This window comes from Giraffa tippelskirchi, chromosome 13 (assembly GCF_054371585.1).
Source record: "Giraffa tippelskirchi isolate mGirTip1 chromosome 13, T2T-mGirTip1v1.2.pri, whole genome shotgun sequence".
NCBI classification, from domain to species: domain Eukaryota; kingdom Metazoa; phylum Chordata; class Mammalia; order Artiodactyla; family Giraffidae; genus Giraffa; species Giraffa tippelskirchi.
In genome coordinates this window covers 114,473,695-114,498,434 of record NC_137287.1, presented here as the reverse complement: position 1 = coordinate 114,498,434, position 24,740 = coordinate 114,473,695, and the positions used below count along the sequence as shown (strand labels likewise).

At 43.4% G+C, this 24,740-nt stretch overlaps 1 protein-coding gene across 7 annotated transcripts in view; it reads right to left on the bottom strand.

The window, feature by feature from the left end:
- Window positions 1–14,851, bottom strand: part of PKIG (cAMP-dependent protein kinase inhibitor gamma) — a 79,696-nt gene extending 64,845 nt beyond the window's left edge. For all 7 annotated transcript variants that reach the window (XR_014073156.1, XR_014073157.1, XR_014073155.1 and 4 more), the window contains exon 1: window positions 14,764–14,851. The gene's annotated coding sequence lies outside the window, so the exon portion shown is untranslated. The remainder of the gene's footprint in view (window positions 1–14,763) is intronic.
- Between the last annotated feature and the right edge of the window lie 9,889 nt (window positions 14,852–24,740).

Below are 24,740 nucleotides of genomic sequence, written 5' to 3'. Positions count from 1 at the left end.
TAGAACAGTCTATGGGAAATAAAGCTAAGAGATCATATGTCATTGGGGCCAGATAGTGGAATTAAGAGCTTGATCTTTTCTGACATAAAACTGCATTTTTGTTTTTATTTGTTTTTGTTATTCAGAGATACAGAACAAGGGTTTAGTTTCTTTGAATGAAGATGTTTATAAAAGTTTAAGATGCTATAAATTACAAATGGTAAAAAGACAACATTTTTTTACTAACTGAGAGAACAAAAATCAAACTTTTTAAAAAAGCTAAACCTAATGGCAAGTAATGATTTGAGAAGGGACTATCTTCCTGAGAAATTAGGTTTGGGGCACTGACTTTCTGACCTGGATTTATTCAACTCTCCTACCCAGGAGACCTAACAGTTGATTGTCTGTCCAAACAAACACTGCAGAAATTTATTATAACCATCAGGGATATTCCATTTCTCTTCCCACAGTAACTACTAATTCTTATCTCAGAGAGACATGTGTGTGTGTGGTTTGGATGGATGTTCTGCATATTTAGAATTCTTTGCAATGCTAAGGAGAAAGCAGAGTGTTTAAAACTTAGCCTTCATTTAAAAGAAAATGGATTTTTTTAGAGGAATTCTGGCTTTGGGAACGCTATTTTTAATTAGGATTTGAGCAAACTGTTATAAGAAAAATAGACAAATGAAGATACTGTTTATATTTCAAAGATGGTGAAACAGATTCTGCTATGAAATTTTTTCCAACATTTAATCCCCTGCAAACCGTTTCTTAGGAAAACTATTTTTATCCCTTTATCAACTTGGTTGATAAGTATTTCATTTCCAGTGCAAGTATGGACAAGCTATATAAAGCGAAATTGTTGTCATGCTTTAAGAACAAACATTTTGCAAATAAAAATGAAGCTTATTGTGCTATAGTATTTGTTAGACTGACAAATGACTCTGGGGCTCAGGAAATCTCAGAACAAGAGTCCATACGAGAGACAAGCTTAACTTACAAAAAGCTCCCAAGAGCTCCAAGGGGTCCCGCCAGATGGGAACACCACCTCCAGAAAATTGGGATCAATGTTAATTAACCAAGAACACATTTACAGGCATGATTCCACTGCCTTGTATAGCAGATCAGATGCTATTATCATTCTTACTTTTCAGATACAAAATCGGCAGCTCAGAAAGTCTGATGGCCAAGGCTCCTAAGTAAGGTAAGTGCCACAACCACCAAACTCAGCCCCCTGGACCTGTGCAGTAGTGACAGCAGTGGCAATAGCAGGAGTGGCAGTGGCAGGGGCAGCTCTTCAGTTGCACCCACCACGTGGCTGGGCTTTGTTCTTAGCACTGCGTGTGTGTCAACTCATGAAACCCTCACCAAAGCCCTGCGAGGGAGGCAGGCAGGTTTGTCTGTGGACCACCAGCCTCCTCTTTCTCCACAATCCCCATCATATATGCCCTGCTGCCTTCCCCCCAAAATCAAAATGGGCACCCCAAAGCCTTCATGTTCTCTCTACCCAAATCAAAGATTGGCTCTAAAATGTTAATGGTTGAAGTTTACATGACGTGCAGTGGGGGTTTCTTTACACTCCTCTAGCTTTGTTTTTTAAAAAATATATTTATTTATTTGGCTGCACCGGGTCTTAGTTGCAGTGTGTGAGATCTAGTTCCCCAACCAGGGATCACACCTAGGCCCCCTCTGCACTGGGAGTGTGGAGTCTTAGCCACTGGACCACCAGGGAAGTCCCTCTATGTATGTTTACGTTTGAACATCACCTTATAGACATTTTTTTTTGCTCTCCTGTGGAATCTGACTTAACTAGAAGACTATCCACTAACAATGAATTCAAAGGAAATGTTATGAAAGATGGCTATGTAATAATAGAAAATGACAAATTCGTTCATTCATTCCATGAACATAAATTGAGGGCCCATAGGTTAGGATCTGTAAAGGTCCAATGAAAGACTGCTGTCCTCAATAGGCTAAGAGTTTAGGAGTAGATACAAAACAAATGCAAAAATAATTATAGAGGAGGACTATTTGTGATAAATGCTATTTTAAAAAAGGTTCAAATAAAGTGCTATGTGAATTGGAAAAAGAATTTACATCAGAACAACTTGCATTACAGATTTTTCTAGGACAGTATGAAATTTTTGTGTACCAAACAGTAAATATTATCTAGAATCTGAGAGTGGCTCACAAGGAGAAATGAAGCTAAATCCAAAAGCACAAAAAGGGCTGGCATCCCCACATGCCCTCTTTTAAGTATTATGATGATTTCCAAACTAAAATTCAGGCCTCTCAGTAAAAAGGGGCTGGCATTCCTCCAAAGTCCTTGGATTAAAATATACTGATTGGAGAAGGTCTTGCTGTAAAGATCAACAGCACAACACCCAAAATACAAAAAACTGAGAAATAAATGTCCAACAATAGGGTTTGGTGATAATCAGTCATGTCAACTGATGCACAGTAATCCCTACATAACAATTTAAAATGAAATAAAGTAGAGCTCTCTCCCTGATGGGATCAGGACTAATAATAGTAGAATCCATTAAAAACAAAAACAGCCAGTTAAAAGAGAGGAATCGTTGAAAATGTATGTTCACTTACCAAATACTTGATAAGGGACGAAGGTGGTTTCTTTGAGAATAAGTTCTAGCCATTAAAGTTTCTGCATGACCACACCCAGGAAATGATTTCCAGTTTTCACTGAAAAGCCACTTGTGAAGTTATACAAAGGCAAAAGGGCTTTCCTGGTGGCTCAAACAGTAAAGAATCTGCCTGCAATGTAGGAGACCTGGGTTCAATCCCTGGGTGGGGAAGATCCCCTGGAGAAGGGCATGGCAACCCACTCCAGTAATCTTGCTGGAGAATCCCATGGACAGAGGAACCTGGAGGGGTCCAGTCCACGGGATTGAAAAGAGCTGGACACGGCAAAAATTCTACATTTTGATGAATTTTTTTCTCTCAATCTTTTCAGAGGTCTCTTCCACCTCAAAAACTGACAAGAACTTTTTAAATACTCATTCACCTTCTGGGTGGGGGTGCATGGGCTTAGTCATGTCTGACTCTTTGTGACCTGTGGACTGCAGCTCACGAGGCTCCTCTGTTCATGGATTTCCCAGGCAAAGAATACTAGAGTAGGTTGCCATTTCCTTCTTCAGGGGATCTTCCTGACCCAGGGATCAATTCCAGTCTCCTGTATTGGCAGGCGGATTCTTTACCACTGAGCCACCAGGGGAGCCCACTGTTCTAAGAAGCCCACTGTATGTATAAGTTCTTTAATACACAGTAACAGTCTTTTACAAATAAGGGAACTGAGGCACAGGGAAGTTAAGTAACTTGCTTGAGATAATACAACTAGTAAACAGCAGACTGAGAATTCAAACCCAGGTCATCTGGTTCCAGCTTAGTAACTTGAACCATTAAAACTCCCTAAAACCAAATGGTGAGCACAGCCGTGTGCTGGTGCTTGAGAGCAGTACTAGCCAATAGAAGTTTCTGCAATGATGCAAACATTTTATATCTGGGCTGTTGAATTCAGTAATCACCAGTCGCATGTGGCTATTGAGACTGAGAGACTGGATTTTTAATTCAACTTTAATTAACTAAAATTTAAACAGTCAGGGAGCTTCACTGCTGGTCAAGCGGTTGAGAATCTGCCTGCCAATGCAGGGGTCACAGGTTCGATTCCTGGTCTGGGAAGTTCCTGTGTGCCGCGGAGCAACTAAGCCCCGTGTGCCACAACTACTGAGCCATTGCTCTAGACCGTGAGCCACAATTACTGAGCTCCTGTGCTACAGAATGAAGCCCATGCGCCTACAGCCCGTGTTCTGCAACAAGAGAAGCCACTGCAATAAGAAGCCCACACACAGCAATGAAGAGTAGCCCCAGCTAGAAACAACTAGAGAAAACCTGTGTGCAGCAACGAAGACCCAGCAGAACCAAAAATAAATAAATAAACAAATCTTAAAAAAAGAAAAAATGTAAACAGTCACATGTGGCCAGTGGCTATTGTATCAGACAGCACAGTAGAGCTATTTACTAGCCAGGAACATTCAGAAGGCCATGGAAATGAAACACTTCAGTTTTACAGTGAGAACGGAGAGGCTCTGTCAGCATCCATTAAGTGGAGATTGGATTCAAAGCTCCTACTGTAATATTAGGGCTTCCCTGGTGGCTCAGATGGGTAAAGAATCTACCTGCAATGCTTGAGACCTGGGTTTGATCCCTGGGTTGGGAAGATCCCCTGGAGGAGGGAATGGCTATCCACTCCAGTATTCTTGCCTGGAGAATCCCATGGACAGAGGAGCCTGGCGGGCTACAGTCCGTGGATTCACAAAGAGTCTGAGTGACTAACACAGAGAGACTGTAATATTAACTGAATGAAGAGACACTCATGATGTTGTTAAATGGAAAATATGAAATTATAAAACATCATATCAAGTATGTCTCATTACTGGATTAAAAAAACATGAATAAAAAAACAGTAGACGCATTCAAGACTGGCTTCCTCCAATGGAATGTATGGAGGTCATGGCTGGCTGCCTTCAGAGGTGGGCACCGCACATCGCCAGATCTGCAGACATTTTCCCTCTCTTTCACAACAACGGTATCCCTCTACTGTTGGGAACACTGGTGTGTCCAGATAAGAAAGGACATACAGCAGCCTCCTCACAGATATAAACGGTTAATGAGGTGTAAGCTGTACATGCTGGCCGAGGCTTCTGGTACTTGAGAGCGTGTCCTTGGCCCTCCCTTCTCCTACTTTTTCCTGCTTCAAGGAAGGACTGTTTGGTTGGAGAGCCAGAAGCCCAGCTGTGACCTCAAGGTGACCATGAGCATGCCAGCCACGTAATAAGGACAACGAAGCAGAAAGAGAGAAAGATCTAGACTGTGGCAGTGCCATGCCAGCAACAGATTGCCTATTTTGGACTTGATGTCTTTTGAAAGAAAAATAATTTGTCTTAAAGCCAACCCAAATCCTAGCTGACCAAACTACTTGGTGTCCATTCCTCCTACTCACAGAAAAACTTTCTAACAGACATGCAATTCTGTTACAGATTGGCCTAAAGATAATTTCATCCCCATTGTAAATAACTTGTTTAAGAACCAGGCTGAAGTCAATAAGGCATGGTGTTGCCCTGGTGACAGGAAGTGGCTCGCGAAGTGGGCACATGACTCGATTCAGGCCAATGACATCGCAGGACTAGTACTGGGGGCGGGGGATGTGAGAAAGATTCTCACTCTTGGGAGAACAGAGGAAGTAAGAATCTTTCTATTCCTTTGGTAGGTGCTGTATAAGGATCAGGAGCCCAGAATTGCTGCCCATATTTTGCTGCTGGCCTGAGGATGAAGCCAACACCCCAGGGAGGGCAGAGCAGCCTGAGACAGTGGATTATGTTAGTGATGAAGTCTGTGCTACCTCTGAGGCCTACATAAGTTACATGTGCCAAAAAATATTCACAGTACAGAGAGATCATCTTTGAGGCAAGGGACTAGGTGCTGAGTGCTATTCAAATATTGTGAGAAAGGCAAATAAGTGAGGTCTTCCCAAGGGGCATGCAAAGTCAGGCACTGGGTCTTGAACAGTCCTATGCCTTTTCCATGAAAAGTGAAAGTGTTAGTCACTCAGCCGTGTCCAACTCTTCATGACCCCAGGGACTGTAGACCACCAGGATCCTCTGTCCATGGGATTCTCCAGGCAAGAATACTGGAGTGGGTTGCCGTGCCTCCTCCAGGAGATTGTCCCAACCCAGGGATCGAACCCATGTCTCTTATGTCTCCTGCATTGGCAGGTGGGTTCTTGCATTGGCTACCTGGGAAGCCCACTGGAGTGGGTTGCCATTCCCTTCTCCAGGGGATCTTCCTGATCCAGGGATCAAACCCAGGCCTCCTGCACTGCAAGCAGATTCTTGACCATATGAGCCACCCAGGAAGCCCATGCCTTTTCCACACCAGGTCTGATCAAGAATTTACTACACACACAGTTGGAAAAGGAAATGGCAGCCCACTCCAGTATTCTTGTCTGGAAAATCCCATGGATAGAGGAGCCTGGAGGGCTATAGTTCATGGGGTCACAAAGCACACACACAGTTAAGGTACCAAATACTGAGTTATTTAGAAGAACCTTTTGTTCTTTGGGTCTTCTATAAGCTTCTGCCAAGAAAGGTTACTGAACAGGACTTCCTTGGTGGTCCGGTGGTTAAGAATTCCCCTGCCAATGCAGGGGACATTGGTTCGATCTCTGATCCAGGAAGATTCCACATGCCTCAGAGCAGCTAAGCCCCATGAGCTGCAACTACTGAAGGCTACGCATCCTTGAACCTCTGCTCCAGAACAAGAGAAACCACTGCAATGAGACACCTGTGCCCCGCATCTAGAGAGTAGCCCTTGCTCACAGCAACTAGAGAAAGCCCACGAAGTAAGGAAGACCCAGCACAGTCAAAAATAAATAAACAAATTTATCTAAAAAATAAGGTCACTGAATAAGTGTACGTGTTTCAAAGGCATTATAATAACCCTAACAGCAGATAATGTCAAGTGCTTACTAACTACCTGCCAGACCTTGTGCTGAGCCCTTAATTTTCATGCAATCTTCACAAGAAGGACTTTCATTATATCCATTTTACACTGAGGAAATGCTGAAGCTTAGAAAAAAAGGTTAAGTTTTTTTTTTAAAAAAAGAAGCAGACTCACAGAACAAACTAGTGGTTACTAGTGGGGCGAGGGAAGTGGGAGGGGCACTACAGGAGTGGGAGAAAAAGGGTTTTTATGGGATTATATGAAATCATATTTGTGAAGCTTCTGAAAACTGTAAAGAATTTAAAGAAACTCAATAAAACTCAATAAAAACTTAAAAATAAAAAAAGATGATCCTCCTATTCAAATGCTAATCACTTGGCTTTTCTTCATGTTATCAAGTAAATTAAAACATTAAAAAAAAAAAAAGAAAGCCTTGTAGCTTGTAGAAAAAAGTAGAAAGAGCCAAGACTTGAACCCATGTCGAAAATGCTTCCTAACCATGCCTTTGTATTGCTTCCTCTGGATACATAAAAACACATCTACAATTTTCCTGAGGCTGCTGTTTTAAAATAATCTCGTCTCTTGATCCTCTAAGTATACTATACTCAGCAGACCACAAAAGTCCCAACTGTTTGGTTTGGAAAAGATGGCTGTATGTACCACATACGACTAGCAGAGATCATCAAGAACCACTGAATGTTAAACCCTATGCACACAAGAAAACAATATAATTACATATGATTAGTCTATGTTGCAAATTAGATCACCAGCACTTCTTTTTCAAGTTTCCTTTTGGTGGTAGGTCAAGGCACACAGCAGGCAGGCTTATGGAACTGGGAATGGGAGAAAAGCAGACCAACTCCCGTTACGCTGGAACTCCTCTCCCAAACAGTTCCTCTACCTACGAACCCCCAGCCAACTGCAGGTAACAACCTACAGTTTGAAAAGCACTGATACAAGCAGCCCTTCACAGTGTGGTTTTGCCAACACATAAGACCAACCCAGGAGAGCAATGCTGTGAGTAACCAGGATTGAACTGAACACATACGCTCTGTTTTCTGAGCACATACTGAGAACATGATTCAGGATCGGGGCTTCCCAGGTGGCGCTGTGGTAAAGAATCTGCCTGCCAAAGCAGGAGATGTGGGTTTGATTCCTGGGTCGGGAAGATCCCCTGCAGGAGGGCAACCCACTCCAGTGTTCTTGCCTGGAGAATCCCATGGACAGAGGAGCCTGGTGGGCTACAGTCCATGGGGTCACAAAGAGTCGAACATGACTTCATGACTGAGCACGCACACATGCCATGAAATAGCAAGTAGATCGAGGCAATGATCATTAACAGCTGCTAAAACCATTTTGTGAAAGGCTGATGAGAAACTTATAATGAAGGGATCATGCTAACAAACCCCTGAACCCATGATCAATCTTACCAGGTGAGAATCAGCCTTTACTGCCTGTTGATACGATACACAGCACCACCCATAAAGAGCAATGGCCAAAAGGAAAAATAAAGCGAATAGAGGAGGACATTAAAGGGTAACCAGGCAAACAGAGAAGGCAATGGCACCCCACTCCACTACTCTTGCCTGGAAAATCCCATGGACGGAGAGGCTTGGTAGGCTGCAGTCCATGGGGTCCCTAAGAGTCTGATGACTGAGCGACTTCACTTTCACTTTTCACTTTCATGCATTGGAGAAGGAAATGGCAACCCACTCCAGTGTTCTTGCCTGGAGAATCCCAGGAACGGGGGAGCCTGGTGAGCTGCCGTCTGTGGGGTCGCACAGAGTCAGACACGACTGAAGCAACTTAGCAGCAGCAGCAGCCAGGCAAATCCAAAGTAGCTGGATGGGACAAATGACCTGAGTTTTCAACAAATGAAAGGTAAGGGGGAAAAAGAAGAGGCAAAATTGCTATAGATTCAAAGACTTAAGTGACTATCACCCAGATATGATCTTTGTTCAGATTCCAATTCAAACAAACCAAGTGTGAAAAGACATCTATGAGATAACAAGAAACTCAGTACCAAATGGATACAAGGTAATGTTGAGGAACCACTACTGTTCATTTTCTTAGGTGTGATCATAGTATTGTGATTATAGGGGGAAAGGGGAAAGAAAAAATCCTTACCTCTCATATGCACATTAAAGCATTTATAGATGAAATGATATGATGTCTTAGGATTTGCTTTAATATAATCTATGGTGGGGAGGGAGTGGAGGGTATAGATCGACTAAAACTGACCATATGTTGGTATCTGTTGAAGCTGGGGTATGAGTATAAGGTATGTATTACCATCTTTTTTACTTTTGTATATGTTTAAAACTGTACATAAGAAGAGGCTATAATATAGAAAGAAAATAAGAAAACCTAGACTCAAAGTCCAGAATTTATTAGATGTAGGAGCTAGGAGGTTTCCTAAATCCTCTGAAATTCAATTTCCTCATCTGAAAATAGGAATGATAATCCCTATCTAAGAATTAGTGGGAGGAATGAAATGAGATCATGGGTTCACATCTTTTGGACATGCAGCTCTTAAAAACTGCAAAATGCTTATTAAATGTCAGCACAAGGGTTAGTTCCTTCTCTGGAAGGCTCTGGAAGCAGAGACATTACAGGTTTGTGGGAGGAGAAGTAGGTAATGAGCTGAGTCCATTTGGACTCTTAACAATTTTTGCTTTGTAGTAATCACTTCATGGCAAATAGACGGGGAAACAGTGGAAACAGTGGCTGACTTTATTGTTTTGGGCTCCAAAATCACTGCACATGGTGATTGCAGCCATGAAATTAAAAGATGCTTATTCCTTGGAAGGAAAGTTATGACCAACCTAGATAGCATATTAAAAAGCAGAGACATTACTTTGTCAACAAAGGTCTGTCTAGTCAAGGCTATGGTTTTTCCAGTAGTCATGTAAGGATGTGACAGTTGGACTATAAAGAGAGCTTCAGGGAGCACCGAATAATTGATGTTTTTGAACTGTGGTATTGGAGAAGACTCTTGAGAGTCCCTTTGACTACAAGGAGATCCAACCAGTCCATCCTAAAGGAGATGAGTCTTGGGTGTTCATTGGAAGGACTGATGTTGAAGCTGAAACTCCAATACTTTGGCCACCGGATGCAAGAGCTGACTCGTTTGAAAAGACCCTGATGCTGGGAAAGATTGAGGGCAGGAGGAGAAGGGGACGACAGAGGATGAGGTGGTCGGATGGCATCACTGACTCAATGGACATGAGTTTGGGTAGACTCCGGCAGTTGGTGATGGTTAAGGAGGCCTGGCGTGCTGCGGTTCATGGGGTCCCAAAGAGTCGGACTCGACTGAGCGACTGAACTGAACTGAACTGAAGCATTTGGTAAGATACTGTTTACCTCATCGACCCCCTTCTCCTCAAAGGACACAGATACTTGCAATTAACTGAAGGTCTGTAACTTGAGTTGTTTATATTTCTTGTTTGCTTTCCCAATTATATTTCCCCTGCTAAAGGTAGAAAGTCAAGTAACAGGAGACTGTGTTGTTAAGATAAAACTGAATGCAATTAGGAATCAATGTAATCTAAATAGGACCTTGTTTAAAATATTTCAGGTGCTTTTAGAAGAGTAGATATGCATCTTTTAGCACCAATGCTTTGTCTCACATAAGAGGAAATTAACAAAGGTTCAAGTCTAAGTAACACAAAGGGAAATTTTGCACTCTGGCTTCAGCTTGCAGAATGGATTGGCCAGAGCCACGGTGATCTTTCTATAACTTGAATGTGATTAAGTCATTTCCCTTCATTTCAACGGTTTCCCTCTACTACCAGGAAAGAGTCTAAAACGCTGAACAAAAAGGCTCAGGTGGCTCTCCAACCTTATTTACTCCCTCCTCCCCAAGTCTAAATCCCACAGACAAAGGAGCCTGGCGGGCTACAGTCCACAGGGTCACAAGAGTCTGACATGACTGAGTGATTTTCACTTTACTTCACTTCCCCAAGCCTAAGTAAGCCCTTTCTCCCCACAGGCCCCCAAGACTTTGTCCTTCATTCCTTTCTCTCTTACCTTTTGGTTGTCAAGTCCTGCTGATTCTCCCGAATGGTCTCTCAAATCAGCCCACTCCATTCCATTCCTGCGGCCACTGCCCTAGGTCTGACCTTTTTTTTTTCTCTTTTTTTTTAACCTTTATTTCCCCATCTCCCCAAATAGGATATATCCTTTTTTTTTTTTCTTATTATGAAAGTCATTCATGGTCATAAAAAAGAAAAATAAGGCAATAAGGAAAGGAATAAAAGGCTCCCCATGGGTCTGAGGACACAAAGAACTTATCTTTCTGGCACATTCACCATCTATAGCAGCATTACCCAAAATAGCTAGAAGGGGAAAGCAATGCAAATGTCCATCTATGGCATGAATAAACAAAACATGTTCATACATACAATGTATATACAAAATGTGTATATCCATACAGTGGAATATCATTCAGCCTTAAAAAGGAAGGAAATGCTGATATGCTACAACACTGACGCACCTTTAGGACATTACGCTGTTGTTGTTTAGTAGCTAAGTAGTATCTGAGTCTTTTGTGACTCCATGGACTATATATAGTCCACCAGGCTCCTCGTCCATGGGATTTGCCAGGCAAGAATACTGGAGTGGGTTGCCATTTCCTTCTCCAGGGGATCTTCCCAAACCAGGGATCGAACTCATGTCTCCTGCATTGGCAGGCGGATTCTTTACCACTGAGCCATCAGGGAAACCCTTAGGACATTACGCTAAATGGAAAAAAAAAAAAATCACAACAAGATAAAAATTGAATGATTTCTCTTTTATGAAGTATCCAGAGTAACCAAGTCCATAGAAATAGAAAGTAGGATGGTGGTTGCCAGAGACTAGGGAGAGGGGGAAACGTGGAGTTATTTTAATGGGCATAAAGCTTCAGATTTGCAAGATGAAAAAATTCTGGAGGTTGATTGCACAAGGATGTAACTATCCTTAACTCTATTAAACTGTACACTTAAATAAGGTTATGATAAATTTATGGGTTGCTTACCACAATAAAAAATGAAAAACTGTTTTAAAGAACTCATCTTGGGACTTCCCTGGTGGTAAGTCACTACACTATGGTAGTGACACTACCCAATGGTAAGACACTACGCTACCAATGCAGGGAGGCTGGGTTCAATCCCTGGTCAGGGAAATAGATTCCACATGCCACAACTAAAAAGATCACGCATGCCACAGTGAAGATTGAAGAACCTGTGGACCACAGCTAAGACCAGCACAGCTAAATAAAAACTAAATATTTTTTAAAGATAAAATAAAGAACTCATCATTCTAGATATCTTTCCTATCAATATGTATGTATACAGTTAAAAAACACCAAAACCAGAAACCAAGTGAAATCTGTTTTCACACCTAACCATGTGATGTAAACATCTTTCTCATATATATGGCTCCCACCTCCCTCTTTTTTAATGGCTGATTGCACCCATCACGTGACTGCATCATAATTTAGCCAGTCTGTTATTAGTTTTTCAATATTATAAAAACATCACAGTCAACATCTTTGCATATTTTCTCATTATGTCTCATAACAGACATCTGTTTTTCTTACACACTTTGTTCCTGGTATCAATACCCTGATTTTCCCAAAGAAAAAATTACTTCCTTTTCGTACAAACACACTTCCTGACCTATACTCCCCAACCTCCAGCCAATTCTTATCCTATTTGACTAGCCTGGATACATTTATTTTAAGGTTTATTCTTAAGTATTTATTTTTCATGTTGCTACTGCCATTTCACCTACAATTCCATTTTCTTACTCCTCCTGCTGGTATAAAGCTATTGTTTTTTGTCTCTCTTGTAGCTTGCTTATTTTTAACTCAATTCTCTTGGATTTTTTTCAGCAGATAATCATCTCATAGGTAGACAATCATATCATTTAAGGAGTGATTAAGAGCAAAAGCTCTGGGCTCAGGCCTGGATTCAAATCCTATGTGACCCGGGCTAAGCATTATATCCCAATGTCCTCATCCATAAGCTGGGAATTACACTAGAGGCTCTCTCTCTCTCCCAGGGTTGTTGTAAAGAGCATGTTTCAACTGAGACTAGTGCCTGGAGAGGGCTTAACATAATGCTAGTTCAATAAATGTCTCCTATCTGATGAGAAGGAATATAGAACTTTCCACACTTACATCTTTTATTTTTCTGCGGGCATTACATGGGCGCATTCCTTTTCAGCAATTACCTTGCTTACCATATGTCCAGGAAAGAAAAAAAAAAAACAACCACGTCATCAGACTCTTTGTAAAGGATCTGTGCTGTGGATCGTATCCATGCTCACATTTTTGGCAAGTTGTTTGTGCCATTTATTTTCCCCTGAGAAAATCTCCTGTTTTTTCTCAGTCTCTCCCTCCCTTACTGGCTCTGCCATCAGCATTTACATCTGCTCCTGTCTGTCTGCTGCTTAAAAAGACTTCACCTGATTCCCCAACTGCTCTCCAGCCTTCTCCTCGCCTCTCTTCACAGCCAAACTTCTTGGAGCTGCCTACACGTTACTTTCTCACATCCCACTCGCTCCTCATTCCACTGACATATTACATTGAACCTTTGGAAGATGCCGATATTATCGATTCCGCCCCCATCATTTCACCAAATCTGCTCAATTGGGTTTCTCAGTGACCTCTATATTTACTTATGCAAAAGGCGCGTTTTAACATGTAACTTATTTTACTTGAAATCTCAACTGCATCCAACAAAGTGGATCTCTTCCTTGGGCTTTCCTTACTACACTCTCCTAGTTTTCCTCCCACTTCTCTGGCCATTTCTTCTTGGTGTAGTTCTAAGTGAATGGTTCTGCCAATAGTGTACAAGATAGTGACCCTGAATGATCTGGGCCTTAAAAAAAAGAACAAAAAACACTCTCTGGATGGGTCTCTTCCGGTATTGATTCAGTTCTAGTTGTACAGGACTACTTCTGTCTCCATGAATGTACCTTTGAACATGTCTAGAATACATGCCATGAGGGTAGGAACCTGAGTCCCTACACAGGGCCTAGCACGTAACAGATGCTGAATAAATACATTTTTTTTTTAAATCACCATAAATGAATAGCTGCAACATGAAAAACAGACTGGAAGAGTGATGAGACCAAGAGAGAACAAAAACCCCTGATCTTTTGGAAACCACACCTCTGATCACACACACACATACACACAACACACACTCACTGCCCTGATTTAAATCTTTCGGTGTTCTCCACCAACCCTCATGACAAAGTCCAAACTTACAAGGAGACACAAGGAAAGTCTTTCAGAAGGGCACCTGCTTCTCTCTCAGACACACCCAGCTAGACCACTTCCACTTCCCGAAATCTGTCTCTAACCAGGCTATGAAATGCTAACAGATGTCCAAGAAGCCTGCACTTTCTCCCCAGGACCTTGCACTGGTCGGTCCTCTCTGCCCAGAACACTATGCACTCCACCAGCTTCATCTTCCAGCCAATACAAAGGTAGCTGTCATGTCTCATTTTGGAAAGCATCTTCTTTTGGAATCTCTCTTTGACCATCCTCCCCAACCTCATCTCCGGAAATCTGGGTTAACTGCCTTCTCTGTGTATTCACAGTCCCCTGAATGTCCAAAAATCATAGCTGGAACCACAATGAGCTCCTATTTATACCTTAACATTGTGGAGTTCCCTGAGGACAAGATGTCTCATTCACTTATTTTTACCCCTGGCGATCAGCCCAGGCCCTGGAACACAACACATGCTCAATAACGGACCTTCTTTCGTAGTAGTAGTAATAATAAAAGCTCCCAAGGATTGAGGGTTTAGCTGCAAAGATCTGAGATATATTATTTACTTTGTAATAACCTTCTGAAACAGGTGCTATGATTGTCCCCATTCTGCAGATGGGAAAACTGAAGTACAAAGAAGTCAATCCTCTCTGGCCCCAGAAGAGTCGCACAGATGCACATTTTCGGCAGTTCGGAGTTCTTTCTCGACCCCCAAATAAGACGTGCTTTAAAAACCAAACTTTTCAATCAGGCCAATTGCCCCCCCACACACACACAACATTATGAACAACCCAAAGCGACTCCCCGCCCGCGCCCGATGGAATTCAACTGCATGAGGGGCGCCTCCCCGGCGCCAAGGACGGAGGAGGGGGGAGCCGCGGATAAAGGTCAGGCCCTGTCTCCTTTCCGGAAATCCCAGCGGCCCAACCCCTCGCCCGCTACGAAGAATCGACGCCGGGAGCCCGGCGTTGGGGCCGCGATTGCCCGCCCGGCCCCTGCTCACCTGCCGTCCCGCCGCCAGCTAAGCCCGGGCCGCTGGCCCGCAGCGCCTCCCCAGGGCTGCCAGGCGCCCGCCGAGCGCAGCGGAGCCCGTTGCCTTGGCGACTGGAGCTGCCGAACTCCCGAGGCTCGCGCTACGGCGGCTCGGAGGGGACCAGGAGGCGTCTCGGCCCCTTCCGCAGCCCCCGAGCGCGCCGAGGAGGGGCAGCGGGTGGAAGTCCCGGTTCTGAGCCGCGAGGGACCCGGGTTGGGGGTTGGCAGCCTGAAACTTGGCCCGGAGGGACGGGAGAGGGAAGGAAATGTTGAGGGGGAAAAGGGGACAGTCAGACCGGGGGGAGGACTTGTGCTTCGGATCTTGCCTGTGCCTCAGTTTCTCTCTCTGGCACCTGAGATGGAGACTATTCTGGGAGAGATGACGGAGCCGCAGGCGGAATCTTGCTAGACTGGGAATATTTAAAGAAGAAAACTGATGTGGGAGGGGTGGCGCATGCCTCTCTAATTTCTGAAGCAGTGGTATGACAAAGAATTCTTTTTTTTTTTTTTTTTGCCATGCCCACCACCCGTGGGTAGTGAAAACTCCGAATCCTAACCACCGGACGGCCAGCCAATTCCCCAAAGATTTTTTTTTTTAACCGAAACCAAAACCAAACCAACCAACTAAACAAAACCCCTTGTTTCTTCTTTGGGTTCATGGTGAGAATGAGTTCACCAGGTTTAATTTCAGTGTGAGAAATAATGTACTGTAACCTGTGATCAGCAGTTATACCTCGTGGAATAATCCTGCAGATAATCTTGGGACATGAACATAAGAGATATTCATTGGTTCATTGTTTATAACAGTAGAAGGGCTGAGAAGAAGCTAAACATCCAGGACTGACGAATTAAGTACATTACAGTACATCCATAAAAAGAATTATCATAGAAAGAATTAAGGAGGATTGAGACAGAAGTAGATACAGTTTACCTATAGACCGGTCTTCAAGCTATGCATACAGCTATCAACTGAAAAAAAAGCACAACCTAAAAGTTGAGAATTTTGGCAGAGAAAATTGGGGACTTAAGTCCAGGACACACCCTCTCAGATAGCTTTGAGAAACTGCTCTGAAGAGATGAGGGGAGGATCACGGATATATTGGGAGTTTTTGCAACACAGATTACTGTTAAAGAAAACCAGACCTCTCAAGTTTAAGAATTTAGCGCTTTTCTACCTATCGGTCTGCCCTTGCTATGTAAGAGTCGGGGCACACTGAATGATGTGCACCTTAGCTACCTAGGGCCAGTATCCAGATTTTGTCCATTCTGAATTCCCTCAGATGCACAGCTGGAGTGACTGCAGTGGCCAAGGGTTTTGTCTCCATCCTGAGCTCCTTCAGGGCTCACTGTCCTGGGTGGTGGTAATGGCTTAATGGCTGCAATATCCTTTGTTTTCTCGTATGTGTCACTTAGAAGTTGGTACTTGTTGTCTACCTTTGCGGCAGTTGCTGACCTTCAGCACCTCCTGAAAGAAGTCAGGGATGAAGATCAGGAATGAGGCACTCTGTGCTCTGGAAAAAACTGGCAAAACAGGTCTCCAGATAGTTAAATAGTTTCAAAAGACAGTTTTATGAGCCCAAGTCTTGCATTTCCTCATATCTAGAAAAGCACTAAAATCTTTGACGGTGATGTTTGCTTCTCATGACTAATAGTAATCTTCATGAGACTAGCAGCAGCAACCTTCTGCAAAAATGTGTGCTTGCAACAAAGGAAACTATAAGCAAGGTGAAAAGACAGCCTTCAGAATGGGAGAAAATAATAGCAAATGAAGCAACTGACAAAGAATTAATCTCAAAAATATACAAGCAACTCCTGCAGCTCAATTCCAGAAAAATAAACGACCCAATCAAAAAATGGGCCAAAGAACGAAACAGACATTTCTCCAAAGAAGACATACAGATGGCTAACAAACATATGAAAAGATGCTCAACATCACTCATTATCAGAGAAATGCAAATCAAAACCACAATGAGGTACCATTTCATGCCAGTCAGAATGGCTGCTATCCAAAAGTCTACAAGCAATAAATGCTGGAGAGGGGGTGGAGAAAAGGAAACCTTCTTTGTTGGTGGGAATGCAAACTAGTACAACCACTATGGAGAACAGTGTGGAGATTCCTTAAAAAACTGGAAATAGAACTGCCATATGACCCAGCAATCCCACTGCTGGGCATACACACTGAGGAAGCCAGAATTGAAAGAGACAACGTGTACCCCAATGTTTATCGCAGCACTGTTTATAATAGCCAGGACATGGAAGCAGCCTAGATGCCCATCAGCAGATGAATGGATAAGGAAGCTGTGGTACATATACACAATGGAATATTACTCAGCCATTAAAAAGAATACATTTGAATCAGTTCTAATGAGGTGGATGAAACTGGAGCCTATTATACAGAGTGAAGTAAGCCAGAAAAAAAAAAAAAACACCAATACAGTATACTAATGCATATATATGGAATTTAGAAAGATGGTAACGATAATCCTGTATGCGAGACAGCAAAAGAGACACAGATGTATAGAACAGTCTTTTGGAGTCTGTGGGAGAGGGTGAGGATGGGATGATCTGGGAGAATGGCATTGAAACATGTATATTATCATATATGAAACGAATCACCAGTCCAGGTTCGATGCATGATACAGGGTGCTTGGGGCTGGTGCGCTGGGATGACCCAGAGGGATGGAATGGGGAGGGAGGTGGGAGAGGGGTTCAGGATGGGGAACACATGTACACTCATGGCAGATTCATGTCAATGTATGGCAAAACCAATACAATATTGTAAAGTAATTAGCCTACAATTAAAATAAATAAATTTATATTTAAAAAAATGTGTGCTTGATTTTATGTACTCCCCCATCATCAAAATCACATATATACTAAATTCCACCGCCCCCTCCACCACCGTTCCCTGCCCAGAACTTCTTTGGAGCAGCTTCTCAGAGCTGTCTGAAATGCTGTCTCCCAGACTATAGTCCTCATTTTGTTCTCATGTGCATTTCTTTTCAGTCGACACATGGCAGGCAACATTTTTCATTTCATACAGCAATAGTCTCCTAACTAGTCCTGTCTTTGCTTCTGCTCTAACCTCCAACCCTGCCTCAGTCTCCTCTCTACCCAAAAACCAAAATGATCCTTTTAAAATGTAAACATGATCATATCCTTCCCCTGCTCAAAAACTTTGAGTGTACTGAATAAAATCTAGAGTTACCATGGTCAACGACAGACCTCCCCCCACAGGTAAGCTACCTCCATGCGTACCTGTCCAATACCATCTCTCACCATGTTCCCTCTTGCCCATGCTCCAGCCACCCTGGCTCTGTGGGTTTTAAGTTAAACAAACTTCTAACATGGGATTCCCAAGTGGTTTACTAGTTCATCCACCTGCCAATGCAGCAGACACAAGTTCAATCCCTGGGTCGGGAAGATCCCCTGGAGGAAGAAATAACTCCAGTATTCTTGCCCGGAAAATCCCAAGGACAGAAGAGTCTGGCAGGCTACCGTCCATGGGGTCACCAATAGTCAGATACAACTGAGCAAGTGGGCACGCATGCATACTTCTATCTTAGGGATTTTACTCCTGCCGTTCCACATTGGAACCACTTTTCCTCCAGATATCCCCATGACTTCCGCACTTCCTTCAAACATCCGCTCAAATATCAGGTCTTCAAAAAGACTTGCCCTGACTGCTTTATTTAAAAAAGGCCCACCAACTCTGTCTTGTCTTCTCCTGGTTTATTTTTATTTACAGCTCTTGTCAGTATCTGATATCATTTATACAGTTATTTGTTGCCTGTTTCTTTTTGTTCCCAGTGAATTTAAGGTTTTTGCCTCTTCTTGAAAGAATTCAGAGACAAGCAAGGAGGTTAAGAAAGTAAAGTGAGAATTTATTTAAGCAAGAATACGCCCTTCAATACTTTGGCCACCTGAGGTGAAAAGCCAACTCATTGGAAAAGACCCTGATGCTGGGGAAGATAGAAGGCAGGAGGGGAAGGGGACGACAGAGGATGATGTGGTTGGATGGCATTACTGGCTCGATGGACATGAGTTTGAGCAAGCTCCGGGAGATAGTGATGGACAGGGAAGCCTGGCGTGCTGCAGTCCACGGGGTTGCAAAGAGTCAGACATGACTTAGGGACTGAACAACAATGCCCTCAGAGGGAGGGCAGGGAGACAGGTGAGCAGCTGCTGCCCTGGATTTCTCTAGCAAGCCGGATATGAGGGGCGTACAAATGAAGCGGTGGAATATTCGCTGGGGAAGGAGGAGTTTGGAAGTCACAGTCCCTGGTTTTCATCCCAGCTCCATCTTACCAAGCGGAGGAGGGGTTTTTGTCCTTATTCAGCTTGGATCACAAGGGTCATGGGGTTGGTGCATGATGGGAACTGATCTGCTCACTTAATGAAGCTAATTTTATTGTAATGAGAGCATAATGAGCAACAGGTTACATGCTTATACAGGAGATTCCCACCTTTCCTCCCCTTTCTTTGTCTGCTTGCAGGATATTTATCACCCAAAAGGCGTGGTTTCCTGTTGGTCTGGAGGTTCCTGCCTTTCTTTGTCTGCCATTGGACTTTTGCTGTTTACAGCAGAAACAGAAATGAGTGAAAGGCCTTTGGCACATACAAGCCAAAGAGGCTTGGAAGAGTTCAACAATATTGGTTATTCTTTAGCTGTTACTACCCACAAACACTTGTAGCTGGACTTGTCCTTCACAAAGCTAATTACTCTTTGACTTCATATGAATTGTACTCTGCACCTGGCATCCTTCTCCCCCTACACTCTGTTGTATCATTCTGCATTTCAAAAAGGTCAGGGGCCAACAACTTCAGGGACAATAGACCTGGTTGCTGAGTTGCCTGGTGCCAGCTGTAGCCGTTTTGAAACTTCACAAAAGAGGAAAAAAAAAAAAAGCAAGACCTTCATGAGGGTATAAAACCTCTGCCTATTCCCAAGAGAACAGGACACAGTTCTTAAGGTACTAGCCTAGTGTGTATTCCTTTTGCCTGGCAAAAATAATAAAGCTACTCTTTTCTATTTTCTCCAAATTCTATCTCCTATTTCTATTTGGCATTAGCGGACAGGGAGCCAAGATTTTGGCCACACTGTCCTGCCTCTCGGCCTCTCGCCTCTATTCTTCTGCTCATACCTAGCTACCTACCTGCTCTAATATTTTAGTACAGTGCGTGCGTGCTAAGTCGCTTCAGTCGTATCCGACTCTGCGACCTCGTGAACTGTAGCTCGCCAGGCTCCTCTATCCATGGGACTCTCCAGGCAAGAATACTGGAGTGGGTTGCCATGTCCTCCTCCAAGGGATCTTCCTGACCTAGGAATCGAACCCACGTCTCTTACATCTAACCTGCGTTGGCAGGCAGGTTCCTTACCGCTAGGACCACCTGGGAAGTGTCAACCACAGATTGGCACTTGCCATGGGTGCTTGCCATCAACCTCTACAAGGATTAAATCATGTGCCACTGCTGCTGACCTCCAACACCCCCTGAAGGAGTTCAGGCTGGAGAGCAGAAATGAGGGACTCTGTGCTCCAGGAAACTGGCAGGACAGGTCTTCAGATAGATATTCTCAGGAGCTGATTTTATGATCCCAATTCTTACATTTCCTCAATCTAGAGAAGCACTAAGATCCTTCATGGTGGCTGTTGCTTCTCGTGACTAGCACAAACTTCGAGACCAGCAGAAAGTTTCTACAAAAAAACATGTGCTTGATTGCATGTACTTCCCGCTTTACCAAAATCACATATATACTGTCCTTCCCCCCTGCCTCCTTAGAGCAGGCTCTCAGAGCTATCTGAGGTGCTGTCTTCCAGGCTGCAATCCTTGCTTTGCCCCCGATAAAGCTTAACTTGCCACTATGATGTTGTGTGTATTTTTTAGTCGACAACAGCATAAACTCTTTTAAGAGCAAGGATTTTGTTTGCTCCCTGCTGTCCTCTCATTACTGGGAACAGTACCTAGCACATAGTAAAAGCTTGGTAATATTTCTTAAATGAATAAATAAGTTATGTGAAATAAGCAATGTTGCAACACCATGTGGTTGGAATGCTACTCTAGGTAAAAAATGGAGAGGTAGATAATACATATAGTGCTGGCACGAGCATACATGAACTCTGGAAACAGATTTGGGAGGTGGAGGAAGTAAGCTCATACATTTTCACTGTATGTTCTTGAGAAATAAAATATTGCCTGTCAGGTCAGTAAACAAAGGATCTAGCCACTAGGTTACAGCCTCCTCAGGCAGTGAGCCCTGAGGGAACTCAGGAAGGAGACAGACAGCCAGCCATCCAGCAGTCATCTTGAGGAATCTCAGGATGAGAAAACACAGGATAAACAAACAGATAGCTGAAGTGCTTATCAAAGGAATGATTTCAGTGAGCCTTGCATCTTCCCATACATAGGAAAGCGCTAAATTCCTTAACTTGAGATGTCTAGTTTTCTTTGACTAACAGTAACCTTTTGTTCTGACTACCTAGCAGTTGTTGCAAAATCTCTGTATATCCTGGCTTCTTCTCTTCTTTGCAACAGTTTTCTCAGCATTTATCTGAGATGCTGTATCCCGGGCTTGGGCTTGAAGTTCCAAGGATGTCCGCCAAATAAAACAACTCTCAGCTTTTAGGTTGTGTTTGTTTTTTTCAGTCGACATTCTTTTATGCAGTATTTTTAAAAATCAGATACATGGGTTACCTTTTCAAACAATCTATAGGAATGTAAGTGATCAGATCATTCAACCCCAATATGCCAGTTTGGCATAAGGATTATTTCCAGCTGAAGACAACTGAGAAGTAGATGCAAAGAAGCTCTCTGCCATCCCCCTATAAATTTCCCTTTGTTCTTTACATCTGTGTCTCTTTTGCTGCCCTGTATGTAGGATCATCCTTACAGTCTAATTAAAATAAATTAATTTTTAAAAATTTCCCTTGGTGAAGGTGTCCCTAATCTCCTCTCTACCAGGAAGAGCAAAAGTTAATCACAGGAGAGACAACTCTAGATAGACTCTTCTCAGTGAGAGAACAAACAAAACAAAACTGAGTGAAACAATCCTTATCTTCCATTAGTCTCACCCATATATTTACTTTCCCACAGGCTGCCACTTTTTAAAAGCCATAAACCCTTATCCTTGGTCTAATCACTTCTCTACAAATTTAAAATGTAAGGCTCCACAGGCCTCACCAGCCCAGTCTCAGAACCTCAAAGGGGAGCGGGGGGAATTTTTCCCCTGCTTTGCCTAACAGTGAGCCCCCCACCCCAGAAGAGATGTTGCTTGAAGGATTCTTACAGGAGGTGAGAAAGTGGAGTAGATGATCTCAAAGATCCCTTCATCTCGGAGAGGCTGTGGTGAGAGGTGAATTGAAGCCAGATCTAAGTTCCCTGCCCAGGAATTGAAACTCCTTTGCCTAGAAGCAAAGCAGGAAACCCAACCACTAGACCATCAGGGGCTAGAAGCAGTGCTAGAAGCAAAATTCCCTGGCCCTTGTTTCCATTGAAAAATGCCCTTTATCAAGGAGGCAAAAACTGTACAAACAGGTACAAAGTTTATTATTAATAACACAGTACAAGTAGGAGAGCGCACAGACAGTTTGTTACAGAGGCAAGGCACCCCTGAAGAGAAAGGTGTGGGGGTGCTCCCTAGGAAGGAGGAGCAGGAAAGAGGTGGTTGGTGTTGTTCAGTTGCCTAGTCGCGTCCCACTCTTCCAGACCCCATGGACTGCAGCACGCCAGGCCTCCCTGTCCCTCACCATCTCCTGGAATTTGCCCACGTTCATCTCCATTACATCGGTGATGCCATCCAGCCACCTCATCCTCTGTTGCCCTCTTCTTCTGCCATCAATCTTTCCCAGCAGCGGGGTCTTTCCCTAGTAAGGAGGAGCAGTAAAGAGGTGGTTAAGTTCACTCAAATAGGGCAGTTCTTCCGGTTCTTTACCTTTGGCCAATTATCTGGCTTCTTTTTTCACACCTGCCCTGCCCTAGGACCCTCACTAACATGCGTGTGCAACTTTTTTTCCAAGATGGATTCCAGCCCAGAGGCCTATGAGGGATAGGGAGAAGGGGCTTTGGCATCGAGTAAGCCCCAGGAGTTGGCGATGGACAGTGAAGCCTGGTGTGGTGCAGTCCACGGGGTCGCAAAGAGTCAGACACGACTGAGTGACTGAACTAAACTGAACTATGGTGGTGCCCCCTCCTTTTTGACCCCCAAGGAGTCTTCCTGCGCATGTGCAGCATCTCCCTTGCCCCCAGGAGGGGATATATGTGACCTCTTTTTCTCAAACAGGGTTTAGTCCCTCTCTGTCCCTACCGTAACTGTTATCCTCAAATGTCCACAGGAAGCAAAGCCTGGTTATTTATCCTGTTTCTGTTTCTATTTCAAAGTGCAAACAGGAGGCTTATTATAAATGCCTAACCTGAAGCCCACCTACCTCCTGTCTCAGGAAATGCAAACAGGAGGCTAGTTTGTCTGGCCTAAAGCCCATCTATCTCCTGCCTTACCCTCTCCCCCACCTTTGCCACCTAGATGAAGCACATTTAACCATTTAGGGTCAGAAACACTGAGAGACGGGTAGGGTCCCACACAGGAGGACTAATGCTTGCAGGTCAGAAAGTGAAGAAACTTCAGCTGCTGGCTAGACCCAATGTTCCTCACTGAACATAAACAAGTGCTCACAGAATATAAGCAAATATCAGACAAGGTCACTCTGTATTTAGAGCAAGACATAGACAAGGAAGGCCACTTTGGAACCACAAATATGACTCAACATTCTCCTCCTCTAACAGAAGTGGATCTTGCTTCTTTTTTCAAGGCAACTCTGGCCTGGCTTGAATTCTCCTTCCTTCTCAATAAAAATTATTAAGATTCTTAGTTACTGAATTGTCCTTGCTTCTTAACTGTGTCCAATCCAGAAATGTTCCTCACTTCCGTAAGCCCCTCCTTAGAGGAAACCAGCACAAACCCAAATTCTACAATAAGCTCTTCCCAACTTCCTCTTACTAAGATAACTTGTGGCTTCTCTTAATGCATTCTCCCTTCAAACAAGAATTCTCTAAGCAAGAACCCTGGCTGCTGCTGCTGCTAAGTCACTTCAGCCGTGTCTGACTCTGTGCGACCCCACAGACGGCAGCCCACCAGGCTCCTCTGTCCGTGGGATTTTCCAGGAAAGAGTACTGGAGTGGGTTGCCATTGCCTTCTCCAAGAACCCTGGAGTGGGTTGCTATTCCTTTCTTTAGGGGATTTTCCCAACCTAAGGATTGAACCAGGGTCTCCTGCATGGCAAGCTGATTGTTTACCATCTGAGCCACCAGGGAAGCCCTGAAACAAGCTAAGTAACTAGTCCTTTTTGACTGTAGGCATGTTCCTGGTAGAATCTGATCATGGGCTTTATCACAATCTTAGCTTTTTTCTGCCCAGTCCAATGACGCCGAGACAAAGAGAAGCAAGGATTTTAAGGGCTACCTGGAAGGTTCCGTGGTCCTGAAACAACCTGACTTGGGAAGTTAGTTTGTGATGCAGAAAGAGAAAGAGGCTGAGGCAGGCATTAGGAAAGCTTAAGTAATTCTTCTTCCTCTGCCATCAACTCTTTCTGTGACTTTAGGCAAATCATTTCACTTTGAGTCTTTTTTCCATTTTTTGTACAAGATTAGAATATATGTCTAAGACTTCTTCCAACCTGAATATTTTAGGGTCCAAACCCTACAGGTTCTCATACTCCCAGGTCAAAGTTCCCCTACACTAGTTATTTGTATAACATTGTCATCATTGTTGTCATATCTACATACCACTGATTCTGTTCAGTTTGTAAATTATTTTTCCAATTTTTTTTCTTTAAATGAACTCAACTTACACTTAAATTTACAAAGGAAAATTTACATCATTACTTGCCGGGAAATCAAGTATTGCTTGGTAGAAGTGGGAGAATTTCTGCAAAGAATTTCTACAAATTTCTACAA